The following is a 7,544-nucleotide window of genomic DNA, read 5'->3' as shown; positions in this document are numbered from 1 at the left end:
TCCTGTCATTCAAATACACACTGCCACAAAAAAAAAAAAAAAAAAAAAAAAATGAGGCACCCAGAAGGAGATGAGGTAACGAAATGAAACTTCACGGGTGAGAGGCAATGTGATGGTTCATTGATTACAAAATCGAGTCAAATTTAGAAAGAACTTGACAGCATGAGCCAACTTACACTACTAGCCATTAAAATTGCTACACCACGAAGATGACGTGCTACAGACGCGAAATTTAACCGACAGGATGAAGATGCTGTGATATGCAAATGATTAGCTTTTCAGAACATTCACACAAGGTTGGCACCGGTGGCGACACCTACTACGTTCTGACATGAGGAAAGTTTCCAACCAATTTCTCATACACAAACAGCAGTTGACCGGCGTTGCCTGATGAAACGTTGTTGTGATGCCTCGTGTAAGGAGGAGAAATGCGTACCATCACTTTTCCGACTTTGATAAAGGTCGGATTGTAGCCTATCGCGATTGCGGTTTATCGTATTGCGACATTGCTGCTCGCGTTGGTCGAGATTCAATGACTGTTAGCAGAATATGGACTCTGTGGGATCAGGAGGGTAATACGGAACTCTGTGCTGGATCCCAACGGCCTCGTATCACTAACAGTCAAGATGACAGGCATCTTATCCGCATGGCTGTAACGGATCGCGCAGCCACGTCTCGATCCCTGAGTCAACAGATGGGGACGTTTGCAAGACAACAATCATCTGCACGAACAGTTCGACGACGTTTGCAGCAGCATGGACTATCAGCTCGGAGACCATGGCTGCGCTTACCCTTGACGCTGCGTAGCAGACAGGAGCGCCTGCGATGGTGAACTCGACGACTAACCTGGGTGCACGAATGGCAAAACGTCATTTTTTCGGATGAATCCAGGTTCTGTTTACAGCATCATGATGGTCGCATCCGTGTTTGGCGACATCGTGGTGAACGCACGTTGGAAGAGTGTATTCGTCATCGCTATACTGGGGTATCCCCCGGCGTGATGGTATGGGGTGCATTGGTTACACGTTTCGGTCACCTCTTGTTCGCACTGACGGCACTTTGAACAGTGAACGCTACATTTCAGATGTGCTACGACCCGTAGCTCTACCCTTCATTCGATACCTTCGAAACCCTACATTTCAGCAGGATAATGCGCGACCGCATGTTGCAGGTCCTGTACAGGCCTTTCTGGATACAGAAAATGTTCGACTGCTGCCCTGGCCAGCACATTCTCCAGATCTTTCACCAATTGAAAACATCTGGTTAATGATGGCCGAGCAACTGGCTCGTCACAATACGCCAGTCACTACTCTTGATGAACTGTGGTATCGTGTTGAAGCTGCACGGGCAGTTTTACCTGTACACGCCATCGAAGCTCTGTTTGACTCAATGCCCATCAAGGCCGTTATTACGGTCAGAGGTGGTTGTTTTTGGTAGTGATTTCTCAGTAGTGTATATGACACAGAACTTCCTCTGTCCTGGACGTTTGCACTGAAAGGTGTCAAAAGTCGTTCTCCTGAATCAAGGTGGTGCACAACTGTTAAACTGGTCCTTGATATCCTGGATAATGGCTCAGCAACAGAGTTAACGTACGGGCTGGTCCTAGAATGTTCCACTGCGTATACATGTGGGGGATATTATTGGGCACGGGAATACCTTAAAATCCCGCAGACAGTTGATAGAGTCACTTGCAATTTGTGGATTAGCAATTTCCTGTTGGAAAATGGCACCACGATATTGTTGCATGAGAGGTAACGCAGTGCACGATAGATGTCCGACACGTTCCGCTGTGGCATCAGAGACCCCTCAGTCACTATCAGCCGTGATCTGAATTCGGACTCGATAATTCTCTACACCACAACGTCAGGAACAACACCGTTGTACTGCGCTGAAACATTGGAAGAATGGGAAATCTCTCCAGATCACCTCGATATCCACCGACGACGGTCATCCGCGGTAGCGCACAACACTGTGATAGATCGCTGAACACAGTCGACGCCTCTCAGCAGCAGTTCGTGCTTCCTGGTCACTGCAGTTCTCCACACGCAGCCATTTTTCTTGTCACGTTACGGCAGTCCACGTAAGCGGCGGTAATTCCCTAGTCCGGCCGCTGCCAGCCTACGACTAACGGTGTGAGACGACACGAGACGTTGGCAGGGAGTCCATTTCTTGTCCTCGGCCGCCACATGTGAAGAGGTTGCGATGTGCCTGGTGCACACCAAGGTGACCCTTCCTTAACCCTTGACGAGTAGGCCCGCTCTTACGCTCCACTGCAGTCGAACACCGGGGAGCTGTCACATCCTAACGCCACACGAATCAGAATAGTGCACTATTCGACGAGGTGACGGTGATAACGCTGTCTCGTAGGGGTGCGCCGCATTTTCGTGTCCTGTACAACGCTCACTTCTACATCTACATCTACATCGATACTCCGCAAGCCACCTGACGGGTGTGTGGCGAAGGGTACTTTGAATACCTCTATCGGTTCTCCCTTCTATTCCAGTCTCGTATTGTTCGTGGAAAAGATTGTCGGTATGCCTCTGTGTGGGCTCTAATCTCTCTGATTTTATCCTCATGGTCTCTTCGCGAGATATACTCGTACGTAGGAGGGAGCAATATACTGCTTGACTCCTCGGTGAAGGTATGTTCACGAAACTTCAACAAAAGCCCGTACCGAACTACTTAGCGTCTCTCCTGCAGAGTCTTCCACTGGAGTTTGTCTATCATCTCCGTAACGCTTTCGCGATTACTAAATGATCCTGTAACGAAGCGCGCTCCTCTCCGTTGGACCTTCTCTATCTCTTCTATCAACCCTATCTGGTACGGATCCCACACTGCTGAGCAGTATTCAAGCAGCGGGTGAACAGGCGTGCTGTAACCTACTTCCTCTGTTTTCGGATTACATTTGCTTGGGATTCTTCCAACGAATCTCAGTCTGGCATCTGCTTTACCGACGATCAGCTTTATATGATCATTCCATTTTAAATCACTCCTAATGCGTACTCTCAGATAATTGATGGAATTAACTGCTTCCAGTTGCTGACCTGCTATATTGTTGCTAAACGATAAGGGATCTTTCTTTCTGTGTATTCGCAGCACATTACACTTGTCTACTTTGAGATTCAATTGCCATTCCCTGCACCATGCGTCAATTCGCTGCAGATCCTCCTGCATTTCAGTACAATTTTCCATTGTTACAACCTCTCGATATACCACAGCATCATCCGCAAAAAGCCTCAGTGAACTTCCGATGTCATCCACAAGGTCATTTATGTATATTGTGAATAGCAACGGTCCTACGACACTCGCCTGCGGCACACCTGAAATCACCCTTACTTCGGAAGACTTCTCTCCATTGAGAATGACATGCTGCGTTCTGTTATCTAGGAACTCTTCAATCCAATCACACAATTGGTCTGATAGTCCATATGCTCTTACTTTGTTCATTAAACGACTGTGGGGAACTGTATCGAACGCCTTGCGGAAGTCAAGAAACACGGCATCTACCTGGGAACCCGTGTCTATGGCCCTCTGAGTCTCGTGGACGAATAGCGCGAGCTGGGTTTCACACGATCTTCTTTTTCGAAACCCATGCTGATTCCTACAGAGTAGATTTCTAGCCTCCAGAAGAGTCATTATACTTGAACACAATACGTATTCCAAAATTCTTAACACCTGACGCTGTTCGCGCCCTTATGCACGCTACCACGCAGGGTAACAATACTGAACACGAACAACACCGTGGTGCCTGTGCTTCCGTCCAATGAGAATTGCATCTCTAATGACTCAGCTCCTGCGGATGGTATGCACATGTAGGAGGTTGCATTAACAGCCGACCTTGTCTTCTGGGTGCTCCACTTTTTTGTCAAGCAGTGTTAGTTACAGGGCGAGGCGCAAAACTTTTTCACGTTGAGTTTCGACGTTGAAAACAGTTACATACAGTTATCACCTAATCATAGTCCGCGGCTCGTGGTCTTGCGGTAGCGTTCTCTCTTCCCGCGCACGGGGTCCCGGGTTCGATTCCGGGCGGGATCAGGCATTTTCTCTGCCTCGAGATGACTGGGTGTTGTGTGTCTGTCATCACCATTTCATCCTCATTCACTCGCAAGTCGCCGTAGTGGCGTTAAAGAACTTGTGGAGCTGTGGCCGAACCGCCCCGCGAGGGGTCTCCCGGCCACCAATGCCATACACTCATTATTCATTACCTAATCATATAGCGACCAGGCGCTAATGAAAAAGACCAACATATTTCCTTCCTCTATTAATACCGTGCTACTGGTTTTAATGTGTTTTTTTATTTCTTTTTGCTGAACTAAGGACCGTGTTTCACATTATTTTGCACTTTTTCTTCTCTACCTTCCAGCATCTCTTCATTCATTCACTGTGCTTCGTTTTAGCTTTTTTTTCTGTCCATCCTGCATTTTGTCGGGTTGGTTTCTCAGTATATTAGTTTTATGAACCAGAATTCTAAATTTCGCTACGAATGGCAATTTCTTTTATGTCTACATTAAATTTGCCAGCTGTTTGTTGAGGTTTTTCGTCGGTAAGACTAAGTATACAAGTTTTTTTATGAGGAGCCTGTTTTGTCCGTTCTACATAGGTGAACGTGAAACTAAAATAAAACTTAACTCCGTCCAAACTGGCCTTGGAAAGGCCAACGGTTTCGACCGATCGGCGTGTCATCCTCAGCTGCTAGGCGTCATTGAAACCCGATATGGACGGGTATGGGTCAGCACACCGCTCTCCCGGCCGTCGACGTCACCGTAAATCAGTAATCGCTATTTCCTGGTGGTGTCTGAAAACCTTTCGTAATTTTGCAGATCTGTGATCACTTTCTGACTAAAGTCCATTTTCGCATATTGCTCTTAAGATTGTACCGAGGGTTTTCCTTTCTTTTTTTCCACTGTTTTTTATTTGGGATCTGTCAGCAGTTATCATGGCTTCAGATAGTTCCTGTTTAAAAGCTGTGCTATAACGCCGTAATTTTTTGTTTCATGACATACATTTTTTATTGCATTTATTCCAAACGACAGGTCGATATGGTTCATTTTGTCATTCCGTTACCTTTTTCCAGAGTTAAAACAAACAGTAAATGATGATAATCCATCCCTCGTCTGACTCTGTTTTGATTTCGAACGGTTCAGAAAGTTGTCTCAAAGTATTAAATTTTGATGTTTGTTGGTCAGAGTTAGTTTGATAAAAGGCATCAAATTAAAAGTATATGGGACATTGTCAAATGGGAGAAAGGAAAGCCTGCCAGTGTAAAGAGTATATAATAATTGAACTAAGTGACAACGTTGTGGCTGATAATTCACAAGTTGCAAATACTTTTAACAATCACTTTCTAAACGTAGCATCAAAAATAAATAAATAAAATAAATGGTTCAGTTCAAGAAGCAAGAGAATACACTAAAAATACCGTTCCACTAAACTATAAACAACTAAAAGTAGTACTCACAGCCTTCACCGAAAGTAACACAGTTATAACAGTTCCAAAAAACAAAAGCTCATTAGGCGTTGATGGAATTACAAACAGACTTTTGAAAACATCTTACAACTTTCTCAGTAATGTCCTTATTTAAAAATATGCAATGCCTCATTGCCGCAGGGAAGTTCTCCAGACAGGTTAAAATATGCAATTGTTAAATCACTTCATAAGAAAGATGATCAGAGAGACTCAAACAGTTACCGTCCAGTTTCCTTAGTGACGTAGTTTTCCAAAATAGTGGAAACTATTTACTTAGCATATCACAGTTTGGATTCCAGAAGGGTTGCTTGACTGAAAATACTATTTATACATTCACTCGCCGAAAAGTATAAGCTACAACCCATAACATATCGCTAGTTAGTATTTTTTAAATCTTTCGAAGGCGTTCGACTATGTAAAAAGAAACAAGTGCTATGGAACTGATGGTGTTATGCATAGCTGGTTTCAATCGTACTTAGCAAAGAGCGTACAAAAGGTTGCCTGAAAAATTCATATAGTGCCAGAAATGTAGAAAACTTAGTGACTAGGGAAAAAGTCATGAAGGAAGTCCTAAACAGTTCAATTTTGGGTCAACTTCTATTCCTTATGTAAGTGAATCATCTTTCACATAGCATTGGCACTTTACCAGTGTCACAATAAATCCGATTAGAGAGAAAGCAGCAGAAGAGTTGGTAAACGATACACTCCAAGGAGTTGTTAAGTGTTTCTCTGAAAATGAATTCAACCTGAATTTTAATAAAGGCACTGTAGTTCTATACAACCATTGTTAGTCATACCAACAACTGACGTAACACATGAGCAGGAGTCAGTAAATAGTGTGGAAAGCTCCAAATGTGTGGGTGCACATATCGATGAACGCTTAAAGCGGAAGAAGCGTATTACTTAGCTTCTTAAACAATTAAGTTTAGTTAATTTTGCTCTTCGTGTAATTGCTAATCTTGGAAACAAACATATCAGCCTTTTGAAATATTTCACATATTTCCACTCAGTAATGTTTTATAGAATAATTTTCTGTGGTAAGGAAGTACTGATTGCACAAAAGCGGGCAGTAAGAACAATAAGTGGTGTTCACTCACCGACGTCATGTAGGTACCTCTTCAAGCAGCTAGGCATGTTAACTGCCCTTTCACACTACGTATATTTACCAATGAAATTCATCATAAACAATGTATCACAATTTGAGAAGAACAGTGATGTTCACAACTACAACAATAGAGGGAAAAATGACCTTTATTACCTATTGTTGAAGCTTTCAGTAGCTCAGAAATGAGTTCAGTATACAGCAAAAAAATATTTGGTCATTTACCCAGTTACATAAAATGTCTAGCAGGTAGCGAGGCAAGTTTTTAAAATAATTCGAAATCATTTCTCCCGGACAACTGCTTCTACTCCATTGAGGAATTTGTACTTGAAAACTGGTAGCCAGACAAAAAACAACCAACTTGTTTTTAAGTGTAGTTTCATGGATAGCACTATAAAAATAATGTGTTCATTAATGTTAACATTAATGGTGTATGTACATGTATACAAATCCTGTACAATGATTCGTTCCAAATCATTTAGATAAGAGAGTCACTCAAATTATCTGTGGAGCACGTAAGTAACTAACTGACTTCATTTTATTGAATTTTTTTTTTAACTCAGTGACCAAAAGTGAGGGGAAGGCTTGTTCCATCTGAAGACGTGCCGTTAATGACGCGCGACTGTATTCCGGGCAGAAGATGTGCCGTACGGCACAAGTGTAGACACGATAGCTGAGTCGTCTGTTAAGGTGGCTGCACTTGTTAACATCATGCCCGACAAGCACGCAGGCGCAAGCGCTTGGATTAGAGTAGATTAGCTTAGTTTTTCGTTCCATAGATCCATGATGAGGAGATACTCGTGGATGTGGAACATGTCAATTCTTTTTTTAAGCTGAATAACGATACTAATAGTATGAGTGTATACTATACGTCATTTTTTAAGCTGAAATAACAATACTAATAGTATGAGTATATACAATACATCATTTGTTTCTATTAAAAAATTCGTCAATGGAGTAGAAGGATTTGGCCAC

This window comes from Schistocerca piceifrons, chromosome 9 (genome assembly GCF_021461385.2).
Source record: "Schistocerca piceifrons isolate TAMUIC-IGC-003096 chromosome 9, iqSchPice1.1, whole genome shotgun sequence".
NCBI classification, from domain to species: Eukaryota; Metazoa; Arthropoda; class Insecta; order Orthoptera; family Acrididae; genus Schistocerca; species Schistocerca piceifrons.
Note: the sequence above shows the minus strand (reverse complement) of the source record.